Here is a 12894-nt window from a genome sequence, read left to right on the forward strand (position 1 = left end):
GGAAAAGCCAAGGGATTTCGTGAGGATGAGCACGATACCTTATGGTTTGAGGACCGCGTATATGTGCCAATGATCCGGAGATCAGGAAGTCGATTTTGCAAGAAGCCCATGATTCACCGTACTCGATTCACCCAGGGAATACCAAGATGTATTTGGATTTGAAGAATACTTTCTGGTGGACCGGAATGAAGAAGGATATTGCGGAGTATGTAGCAGTTTGTGATGTGTGTCAGAGAGTGAAGGCAGAGCATCAGAAGCCAGCAGGATTGCTACAACCATTGCCGATACCCGAATGGAAGTGGGATAAAATAGGCATGGATTTTATCACAGGATTACCCAGGACTCGTTCAGGCTATGACTCAATATGGGTTGTAGTTGACCGATTGACGAAAGTGGCTCATTTCATTCCAGTAAAGACCACTTACACCAGTGCTAAGTTGGCAAAGATATACATGACCAGGATCGTATGCTTGCATGGAGTTCCGAGGACCATTGTATCAGACAGAGGAACCCAGTTTACCTCGAAGTTTTGGAAGCAGTTACATGAAACGTTAGGAACCAGGCTGGAATTTAGTACAGCATTTCACCCACAGACAGATGGACAGACCGAGAGAGTCAACCAGATTTTGGAGGACATGTTGAGAGCATGTGCACTAGATTATGGATCCAGTTGGGACGACAATTTGCCATATGCGGAGTTTTCTTATAACAACAGTTATCAAACCAGTTTGAAGATGGCCCCTTTCGAAGCCTTGTACGGAAGGAGGTGTAGAACACCGTTGTTATGGGACGAAGTTGGAGACCGTCAGTTGTTTGGACCAGATTTGATTAAGGAGTCTGAACAGAAAGTGAGGTTGATTCGCGATAGGCTCAAGGTAGCCCAGTCCAGGCAGAAGAGTTATGCTGATTCTAAATGAAAGGAGACAGTTCACGAAGTCGGAGACAGAGTGTATCTTCGAGTATCACCACTTCGTGGAGTAAAGCGCTTTGGAGTTAAGGGAAAGTTAGCGCCCCGTTTTATCGGACCATACAGAGTGTTGGAACGTATGGGAGAAGTTGCTTACAAGCTGGAATTGCCCGAAGGATTGGCTGGAGTTCATGATGTATTTCACGTTTCCCAGTTGAAGAAGTGCCACGCAGAGATGGCTGAGATACCGCTGAGAGATACTGTGCCGCTGGAAGCGATTCAGCTGGAAAGTGATTTGACCTATGAGGAGAAACCAGTTAAGATTCTCGAATATGCCAGCCGAGTTACCCGCAGCAAGGTTATCAAGTTTTGCAAAGTCCAGTGGAGTCACCACACGGAGGATGAAGCCACGTGGGAGCGAGAGGAGGATCTACGGAAAGACCACTCCCACATGTTTTCTAGCCAACCCGAATCTCGAGGGCGGGATTCATCTTAAGGGGGGTAGGTTTGTAACATCCCAAATTTCCAATTTGGAATGTTATACATAGATCATCATTGCATATCATATTTTCTTGCATTTTGACAAATCCTCGATAAATCCTAAGCAACTCAAGGACCCTCGGAGAGAGTTGGGGATTTTTCTCGAATTTTCGCATTTGATTTTCACCAAATAATAAGACGAGGATTTTGGGTTTTAATTATTTTCTCTCCGGAAAAATATTTCATTTTTGAAAATAACGAGAGGAGAAAATATGACTTCTCCAAAACAATTGAAATACTGGAGGAAAATGTTAAAATCATTTATTGGATTTATTTGAATTTTATTTGCAATTTTTATTGCATTAAAAATATTGCATGTTTTCAAAATATTTATTTTGTGTTAAAAAAATGTTCACCCTATTCTAGATTTTCTAACTAGCCGGGGAAAATTTATTTTATATTTTTCTGATTTTTATTTATTTTTCTACGAATTATTTTCCGCGGAACTTATTTTAAAAAAAAACTGCGCGACGCCCGACCGGTCCGAAGCCCAGCCGAGCGCCGGCCCACCCCGTCGCCCTCTCCTCCTCGCGCACGACGCCGCCGCCGCCGCGCCGTGTCCAGCTCGGGCACGGGAGCCCCGCCCCCTTCCCCAAGCCACCTTCGGCCCCCCCTCATATATACCCCCCTCTCTCTCTTCTCGTCAACCCGCCGCCGCCGCCGCCCTCACCCCGCCGCCGCCGCCGCACTTGCCCGCCGCCGCCGCCGCCCCTCGCCTCGCCCGCACCCCCTCACCCCCGCACCGCCGGAGCCCCGCCGGAGCCCTCGCCGGAGCCGCCCGACGAGGTACTGCCTCGCTGCCCCGTTCGTCGTTGCCGGTTTTTGTTAAAAAAACCTTCGTTTAAAAAAAAACCTAGATCGGTTTTTTTCGGTTTTATTATTTTGCGAGCGTTCACCGAACCGTTCGTTTTAACGAACGCGTTCGTCGGTTTTTCTCTGTTAACGAACGTCCGTTCTTTAACCGTTCGTCCGTTTTTCTTTTTCGTCGGATTTTTCTGCGATTATCTCAGATCCGATTTCTGATCGAATCTTCGATTCTGTTTAACTTCTCGCTCGTTTATCGGAATCAGGCGATTCAAGCGCCTAGAGTTTCGTATCGAAATTCTCTTTCCGTTTAACCTACTCAAACAAGTTTTTGCTACAGTAAAATTTGACCTAGATCCAGATTAGTAAACGAAGTTTCTTTCTTTCGCCGTTTGACTTTCGTTACTTCTTTTGAGTTGATTCTCTTTGCAAACCGAAGTTCTTAAGTTGAACTTTCTGGTTGGATCTTTCATTCGAGTTTTACCTGTGCATTAGATGAGTACTGATTGTATGCTTCTTTGTTTGCGATAGAGTACCCGGAGTGTGCCGCTTGTTACTTCGAATCGCTAGGTTTCGCGGATCATCAGCAAGGCAAGTAACACTTTGATCATACTTTTCATACCCAGTTTTATTGCATTAGATCTTTTCCTCAAACAATTGCATGATTAGGATCTGATTAAATTGTGGGTATTGGGAAGTAGATGTGGTAGTACCTATTGCCTTGTTTTATTATCAAACCCTTGGGAGTTACTTCTACGTTGCTATTACTATTGCCATGATATGCTCGTAGACGTGGATTGGGTTTGAGAGATTTCCATGACAGATGTGAGATTGTTAATTAATGGTTTACTTAAGGTGGCAACTAAAACTCACATCTGGGTGGATTGAGGTACCTGGGTATTCCAGGATTGCCTGTTTTTCTTTTGGACCGCCACCCAGGTTCAAAGGGATCATGAGATTATTCATGCTAGAAACTTCCGTGTGCAGCCGCAAGCAATTATGGGCTCTAGCATAGTTGACTAAGTTGTGTGAACTCTTACAGTGGTAGACTAGCAGATGTAGGGTAAAGTAGGTGTAACTGTCTACCCATACGTAAGGTGCAAACACTTCTGAAAGACTGTGTCTCGGTCATCCGTTTCTCAAACATCATGTAGTGCGAGAATCAAGCGGAGGCGATCGAGTCTTGTGGGGAAAGGTGCGCAAACCTCTGCAGAGTGTATAAACTAATCATGATTAGCCGTGTCCCCGGTTATGGACAACTTGAGTATCTAGTACTTGGATTATCATGTGAATCTCATCACTATGTTACTACTAATTAATTTTGTTGGGTTATTGATGACATTTAATTGGGATTGAGATGCTGTCAACCATCTCAATGTTTCACAACCACCATGATAGTTAAATAAAATTTATTCCTTTGAGGTAGGATAAAATTGGCTTTTCGCAAAACTGTAACCATAGAGCTTTCCACCAGCCATATATGCATGTAGTATAGCATTATTATTGTTCATTGCTCTCTATGTGTTATTTTGCCAGCATATCCTATGTGCTGACCCGTTTTCGGGCTGCAACGTTTCATGTTGCAGACTTTTCAGATGACGAGTAAGGTGCCTTAGGTCGTGGTCTTATACTCAGTGATGCCGCTGGAGTTGATGGACTCACTTATCTTCCAAGTCTTCCGCTGTTATCGTTGTTAGATGGCCTTAAGCCATGTTTATCATACTTAATCTCTTCGGAGATATTCGATGTAATAAGTGTGTGATTGCTACTCTGTTATAAATCCTCCATTTGTACTGTGCGTGTCAGCATTACTGATCCAGGGATGACACTGGTGCACAACAGCACAGACCATTTGAGGTCTGGTCGCTACAATATTCCACCCTCCTATCATGCGCTTGCCTTACATCAAAGTAGTGTTCGTCTGTATCATGCATCAACCAGTTATGCAGAGTTAATTTTATTCATCTTCTTGTGGTTTTGACTTCATAAGGCAATATCAAAAAATAGGAAGGAAAAGGGTAAGTTAGGGGATGTTGGTGGTCCTTCGCACCGACGCAAACAGAGACTCTCTAGATTTGCGACTGCTACTGCTAATGAAGTTGAAGTCCCAAGTCTACATGATGAGTTCATCTCCCGTACTCCACCATCGCAGGTGCTTGCTCTAAGTTGACAGTGTGATAATTGGTTTCATGTTGCATATGTTGTCTAGCCTGTATTTCTTCTATTTTGATTAAATTGCACCTGCTGAGTTCATACATTATACATGTGCATATGCCATGGCATTCTGTGTCTAGAATACACTGCATCTATCTATCATACCATGTTCTTACATCAAAGTACTGCTGTTCTGTATCCCGCATCAGTCACTCATGATTAGACACTTTTAACATGGCAGTTTCATAGTGGTTGCATCTTGCATTGATTTCTACGTTGTATTGCATCTTGCATCAGTCACTCATTAGATTCTGCTGGTACTTATAGTGCAGTAGAAGGTCCAAGTCCACCGGCTAAATCTACAACCACAGTATCACCTGCTCCACTAGCTGCTGCATCCGCTTCAACTGTACCAGCATCTCAATGAGTTACTCGTTCGTTTGCTCCGGAACTGGCCAATTCCCAAGCTGCCTTCACACCTAACACTACTTCCGAAGCACTGCTGACACAACAGGACTTGGCAAGATCAGATGAACCTCATGAGCATCAACACCAAGATGGTACCTGACCGAGTCAAGTTGCAGTTGCATGTGCTACCTCTTGAGCACTGCGTTGGTTTTCCCTTGAAGAGGAAAGGGTAATGCAGCAAAGTAGCGTAAGTATTTCCCTCAGTTTTTGAGAACCAAGGTATCAATCCAGTAGGAGGCTACGCGCGAGTCCCTCGCACCTACACAAACAAATAAATCCTCACAACCAATGCGATAAGGGGTTGTCAATCCCTACACGGTCACTTACGAGAGTGAGATCTGATAGATATGATAGGATAATATTTTTGTATTTTTATGATAAAGATGCAAAGTAAAATAAAAGCAACGGAAATAACTAAGTGTTGGAAGATTAATATGATGGAGAATAGACCCGGGGGCCATAGGTTTCACTAGTGGCTTCTCTCAAGAGCATAAGTATTTTACGATAGGTGAACAAATTATTGTTGAGCAATTGACAGAATTGAGCATAGTTATGAGAATATCTAGGTATGATCATGTATATAGGCATCACGTCCGAGACAAGTAGATCGACTCCTGCCTGCATCTACTACTATTACTCCACACATCGACCGCTATCCAGCATGCATCTAGAGTATTAAGTTCACTAGTCGTCAACCCGTGCATTCGCACGGGCTAGCTATATATACATTTGTATTTATGTTTTTACAACTATTTGTGCGAAATCAGATATATTATGATCATAGTTCAATAAAAGAGATATATTATGAACAACATATATAAATGTACATTTGTGATAGAAACCCTTAATTTACACATTTCCAGGGAAATATAAGTAAAAGATGTAACACTCAATTATTAAATTTTTTATTCTTATCATAAATGTTAATATATGTGTACTTAGTGAGTCTTGAATAACAAAAACACAAAATATCAGTAATAAGACAATACTGTAAAGCTAAAGCTTTGTAAATAAAATAATGCAACAAACATGCAAAAGAAAAGCATGGAGTGATTGGTTATAATTAGTAAGCTGTCTATTTCTAATAATATAGTTTAATATGTGCAATAACCCTAGGGCCGGGAGGTGTCGTAACTGTAGGTCAATCTTTGATAGAAAGAGAAGTAGGTTATCTCTTTGGCAGAAAGAGAAGTGCCTCTAGCTGATACGTATGTGTTGCTTATATGCTGTCCTATCGGAGGAATAGACATAAAGAGACATCTTCATTTGTTTATCTAGACAAAATTAGCATATTCTATCGTGCGAGAAGAGTGGAGGATATGAAGCTTGGTCTCAGAAAAGCATGGCTGCAACTAAACATAGGCACACTGTTATAAAACCATGATAACTGTGTAATATCAAACTTGTAGTAGCTGCATATTTCATTTCTAATATTGGAGATGTGGATGCCCGAAAGACATGAAAACTGAGTTGTCCCTCATAGTATCCTATCTAAAATATAAAATCTGTAGAACATAACTTCTGCCTTGTTCTTCTCCGGGAAAAAATTACAGAATAGTATGCAAGAAAGCACATTGTCATGATAATTGTAGTCATTCTGTCTGCCAAGACAAAATTCTATATCGAGATAGAACATAGATTAAAATCTGTATTGACCAACAATATATAGATCGCAATTTTGGACTTGTAATGGGAGCTTACTATAGTTCCCAAGAAAGGTATAGATATAAATGATCAAAATAATGAGACCAAGTTTGGTTTATATGAAAAAAGCCTAATAAGATCATATGGTATAGGTAAAGGTAAGCATTCTGGTTTTTAAATTTAGAGCATGGAAATATGGATGTACGTACAATTAACATTAGAGCTTTAATAGTTTGTTCTAAAGAAATACGGTATGTACCCATCTGATCTTATAAGTTTGTACTATAGAATTTGAGGGTTCATATCGATCGACTAAGGTGGTACAAAAGTATGTATCATATTTTTTTTCATATCCTTGATTCTGAACAACAAAGTAGTTTGGGAATGTATATAATCAATGTATTCCTCTATAATCCATTCCATGATGGATTTCATTCTTCCTGGCAACAGAGGGCACAATCAACTTAAATGTAATTGTTCTGTACAAATAATCAAAATCCTCAAGATAACTGAAGTACCAAGAACACATAGATTTCTCTGTTTATAGAAGGTAGTCACGTGATATGAATTAGGAAGAAAAACTGTGCTTCATAGATTAAGGAAAGTGTTTTTTATCAGTTGCAGTTTGTTCCTATATCAGAAAGATGTTAGGCAGTCAGGTAGGTGCAGAAACAAACATGTGTAAAACTAAAACTCGATTGTCTATTTTTTGAAACAATCAGGTCGGTTAGACATGGTAGAATATATTGCCTTGGTCATAGGATGTTTGTTGCGGGCAAACAACTGCATGAAGCAGCACAATATCTAGAAATTGTTCAGAATGTTGGCTGAATTAATATGTTTGTAATAGGTACGCTAAAGAATCCATTTTACAATAGTTAGAATCTAGTACAGAAGGATCAATGTATCATATGAAGTTAAACGCTAAATCTGTTTTTAGCAATCAATTCCATAGAATCCAGGTATGTTCACGTTTAGCCTATAAAAGATTTTCATATAATATTCATGAACCAATGGCAGAGATTTAAGAAATCTAATCAGAAACTTCATATATCAACAATGTAAAGGGAACACTTTAGACAGTTTGCCTTCAACACAAATATAAATTATGTATAAATGTGTGATGAAAATAGTAAACGTAAAAATAAAAAAGTTAGACTTGATTGATATCATTACTGTATCTTCATGGAACTCCATTCTCGATCTTGGAAAACCAAGACGCCTCCTTTCATATCGGACTTGCAAAGAAGATATTAGATAGCGGCCTCACACTTGATTGAATTCACCACGAGTTAAATTTGCTGAATTTGCTCGTCACAACTATAAGAAAAGTAAACACATGAATGAGATAAAAATTCTAGACTGCCATTTAATTAAAATCCAAGATAATATTCTCAAGGTAAAGAAAAACTAATGCACGATATAGTCCACTGAAATGCAGTTGTAAAGTAGCTTAATAATTCCATGATTTGCGTGCTTCGGCATGCTTGCTCGCTTACTATAGAATGTTCTTTGATTTCATCTAGTAACTTCTCAAGTGAACAATATGCATGGACTAAAAACTGAATCACGTTGAATGCTTAGTCCTTGAATCAAGTCGAAGTTTCTGTACCCAAGACCATGATGTATATCAATCCACTTTCTCTACCAGCCGAGAACTCATAATATTAGATGTATGTAAAATGTGGAAAAATGTTAACATAAATACCCTGAAGTACTGTTATCACACACCAACTATATGAGCTGTCAATGCTTGCCCATAATGTGCACTGGCACAATTTTTTTGATTTCAAAACAAAATAGATGGAAGAAATCAATATTAGTCTAGCCAACTTACCTACATATGCATTGCACTTGCCACAAATAGCGTCAACCCTGTGGACAGGGTATTAATGATAAACTATATGAGTAAAATTGTGAGCAGGAGATTCAAGGGTTCTGAGTTACTTGCCAAGTGGATGCAGCAACAAAATCGAACAGTGTCGAGCAAGTAAACGGCTCCACCACCAGTCTGAAACAGTTCTTAGCTTGGCAGCCTTGTCGACTGTGATGGACGTCCAATCTGTTTCAAAGATTGGATGGTATAGTTACTTCGCTATATCAGCCTTCATTGGATAAAATCATTAGCAGCCTAAAAGTAGGTGTCTGATTAATTTCTGCATGTCAAGAATTTAAAAGCTAATGAGATTCCAGATTTCAATGATTGCAGAGGAACAGAATCACGTGCAGTGTTGGTGCACGTGCAAGTCAATGCCAGCTCGAGTGCTTACAGAGGCGACGACAAAGCAAGTTGACATCCAGAAGCTAGTACACACATGTACACATCAGCCAATCGATACCTTTCTTGATCGATTCCGCCTAGAACAGAACTGGCACGCACGCAAAAACGATGGGTTGATTGCTTCAAATCATGGTGGTACAAATTCATGGTAGGTGATTAGATGTATATAAGTTAGAGCTAGGCTGCAGGAGAGGATGAATTGGATCATACCCCTGTCTTTTAAATCAATTTCAGCATGGATGGAATCAAGAGCGGCCGTAGGGGGCGCGATGATGATCTGGTCGGGAGAGGCGGCGACCAGAAGGAAACCGTAGCCTGTCGGCGTGACGATGGGCCTTTTAGGGATAAGTTTTTCTCCTATGAAATTAAGGCGGAGAGTCCTGCAGGAAACATGCGCATGCCTCAAACAGTCTTTGGTACAACTCCTCCGCTGCATCAACTATGCTGGGACAAATTCATCTGCTGGATTGAAAATAGATGTTAGATTACTCCGTCGCAAGAGCTTGAAAACAGATTAGAATCGAGATTTCTAGATTTTTTTTTTTGCGCGGGCGAGATTTCTAGATTGGAGAGGAACAGAATCACATGCTGCAGGAGAGGATCAGATTGGCATGAAAACTGAGTTGTCCCTCATAGTATCCTATCTAAAATATAAAATCTGTAGAACATAACTTCTGCCTTGTTCTTCTCCGGGAAAAAATTACAGAATAGTATGCAAGAAAGCACATTGTCATGATAATTGTAGTCATTCTGTCTGCCAAGACAAAATTCTATAGGAGATAGAACATAGATTAAAATCTGTATTGACCAACAATATATAGATCGCAATTTTGGACTTGCAATGGGAGCTTACTATAGTTCCCAAGAAAGGTATAGATATAAATGATCAAAATAATGAGACCAAGTTTGGTTTATATGTAAAAAGCCTAATAAGGTCATATGGTATAGGTAAAGGTAAGATTCCTGGTTTTTAAATTTAGAGCATGGAAATATGGATGTACGTACAATTAACATTAGAGCTTTAATAGTTTGTTCTAAAGAAATACGGTATGTACCTATCTGATCTTATAAGTTTGTACTATAGAATTTGAGGGTTCATATCGATCGACTAACGTGGTACAAAAGTATGTATCATATTTTTTTTCATATCCTTGATTCTGAACAACAAAGTAGTTTGGGAATGTATATAATCAATGTATTCCTCTATAATCCATTCCATGATGGATTTCATTCTTCCTGGCAACACAGGGCACAACCAACTTAAATGTAATTGTTCTGTACAAATAATCAAAATCCTCAAGATAACTGAACTACCAAGAACACATAGATTTCTCTGTTTATAGAAGGTAGTCACGTGATATGAATTAGGAAGAAAAACTGTCCTTCATAGATTAAGGAAAGTGTTTTTTATCATTTGCAGTTTGTTCCTATATCAGAAAGATGTTAGGCAGTCAGGTAGGTGCAGAAACAAACGTGTGTAAAACTGAAACTCGATTGTCTATTTTTGGAAACAATCAGGTCGGTTAGACATGGTAGAATATATTGCCTTGGTCATAGGATGTTTGTTGCGGGCAAACAACTGCATGAAGCAGCACAATATCTAGAAATTGTTCAGAATGTTGGCTGAATTAATATGTTTGTAATAGGTACGCTAAAGAATCCATTTTACAATAGTTAGAATCTAGTACAGAAGGATCAATGTATCATATGAAGTTAAACACTAAATCTGTTTTTAGCAATCAATTCCATAGAATCCAGGTGTGTTCACGTTTAGCCTATAAAAGATTTTCATATAATATTCATGAACCAATGGCAGATGATTTATGAAATCTAATCAAAAACTTCATATATCAACAATGTAAAGGGAACACTTTAGACAGTTTGCCTTCAACACAAATATAAATTATGTATAAATGTGTGATGAAAATAGTAAACGTAAAAATAAAAAAGTGAGACCTGATTGATATCATTACTGTATCTTCATGGAACTCCATTCTCGATCTTGGAAAACCAAGACGCCTCCTTTCATATCGGACCTGCAAAGAAGATATTAGATAGCGGCCTCACACTTGATTGAATTCACCACCAGTGAAATTTGCTGAATTAGCTCGTCACAATTATAAGAAACGGTAAACACATGAATGAGATAAAAAATTCTAGACTGCCATTTAATTAAAATCCAAGATAATATTCTCAAGGTAAAGAAAAACTAATGCACGATATAGTCCACTGTAATGCAGTTGTAAAGTAGCTTAATAATTCCATGATTTGTGTGCTTCGGCATGCTTGCTCGCTTACTATAGAATGTTCTTTGATTTCATCTAGTAACTTCTGAAGTGAACAATATGCATGGACTAAAAACTGAATCACGTTGAATGCTTAGTCCTTGAATCAAGTCGAAGTTTCTGTACCCAAGACCATGATGTATCTCAATCCACTTTCTCTACCAGTCGAGAACTCATTATATTAGATGTATGTAAAATGTGGAAAAATGTTAACATAAATACCCTGAAGTACTGTTATCACACACCAACTATATGAGCTGTCAATGCTTGCCCATAATGTGCACCGGCACAATTTTTCTGTTTTCAAAACAAAATAGATGGAAGAAATCAATATTAGTCTAGCCAACTTACCTACATATGCATTGCAGTTGCCACAAATAGCGTCAACCCTGTGGACGGGGTATTAAGGATAAACTATATGAGTAAAATTGTGAGCAGGAGATTCAAGGGTTCTGAGTTACTTGCCAAGTGGATGCAGCAACAAAATCGAACAGTGTCGAGCAAGTAAACGGCTCCACCACCAGTCTGAAATAGTTCTTAGCTTGGCATCCTTGTCGACTGTGATGGACGTCCAATCTGTTTCAAAGATTGGATGGATACTTACTTCGCTATATCAGCCTTCATTGGATAAAATCATTAGCAGCCTAAAAGTAGGTGTCTGATTAATTTCTGCATGTCAAGAATTTAAAAGCTAATGAGATTCCAGATTTCAATGATTGCAGAGGAACAGAATCACGTGCAGTGTTGGTGCAAGTGCAAGTCAATGCCAGCTCGAGTGCTTACAGAGGCGACGATGAAGCAAGTTGACATCCAGAAGCTAGTACACACATGTACACATCAGCCAACCGATACCTTTCTTGATCGATTCCGCCTAGAACAGAACTGGCACGCATGCAAAAACGATGGGTTGATTGCTTCAAATCATGGTGGTACAAATTCATGGTAGGTGATTAGATGTATATAAGTTAGAGCTAGGCTGCAGGAGAGGATGAATTGGATCATACCACTGTCTTTTAAATCAATTTCAGCATGGATGGAATAAAGAGCGGCCGTAGGGGGCGATGATGATCTGGTCGGGAGAGGCGGCGACCAGAAGGAAACCATAGCCTGCCGGCGTGACGATGGGCGTTTTAGGGATACGTTTTTCTTCTATGAAATTAAGGCGGAGAGTCCTGCAGGAAACATGCACATGCCTCAAACAGTCTTTGGTACAACTCCGCTGCATCAACTATGCTGGGACAAATTCATCTGCTGGATTTAAAATAGATGTTAGATTACTCCGTCGCAAGAACTTGAAAACAGATTAGAATCGAGATTTCTAGATTTTTTTTGCGAGGGCGAGATTTCTAGATTGGAGAGGAACAGAATCATAGGCTGCAGGAGAGGATCAGATTCGAGCTGATCGTACCCAATTCTTTTACACTGATTCATACTTGGATGGATCACCAAAGTCACTGATGTCCCGAAGAAAAGATGCGGCAAGATGGAGGATGAGGAAGATAGGTACTGGAAACGTGTGGATGGACACTCCTTTGAGGAAGGACGATCTTGAGGGGATTTTCATTTACAGGATCTTTAGGTTTTTTATATAGGAGTGTGATAGATTGGGTTTTCTATTTTGGGATCGCTGGGGCCTTTTATCTTAAATCGCTAGACACTTGAGGGAAAGAGGAGAGATCGGTCCACAACAAACATTGGTGGAGAGACGTGGAGCCATGGAGGAGTCTCTTTTTTGATGTTTTTTTTTTTGCATTGGCTGATTGATGGTTAGATGGCCGTGGATTACATGTATTAATCTACACCGTTATAAT

The 12894-nt window shown here is 39.7% G+C and overlaps 1 long non-coding RNA gene across 2 annotated transcripts; it reads right to left on the minus strand.

Annotated features, from left to right (window-relative positions):
* Positions 1 to 7080: 7080 nt before the first annotated feature.
* On the minus strand, positions 7081 to 12665 carry LOC123141867 (uncharacterized). Of its 2 annotated transcripts, none has more exons than XR_006470439.1 (7): positions 12492 to 12665; positions 12088 to 12331; positions 11867 to 11965; positions 11435 to 11752; positions 10755 to 10834; positions 8355 to 9257; positions 7081 to 7837 (listed from the first exon to the last, which is right to left on the minus strand). It is a non-coding gene; the product is annotated as an uncharacterized lncRNA (long non-coding RNA). The 2 variants fall into 2 exon arrangements; XR_006470440.1 differs by having other exon boundaries at positions 12088 to 12334.
* Between the last annotated feature and the right edge of the window lie 229 nt (positions 12666 to 12894).

Source organism: Triticum aestivum, chromosome 6D (genome assembly GCF_018294505.1).
Source record: "Triticum aestivum cultivar Chinese Spring chromosome 6D, IWGSC CS RefSeq v2.1, whole genome shotgun sequence".
In the NCBI taxonomy this organism is placed as follows: domain Eukaryota; kingdom Viridiplantae; phylum Streptophyta; class Magnoliopsida; order Poales; family Poaceae; genus Triticum; species Triticum aestivum.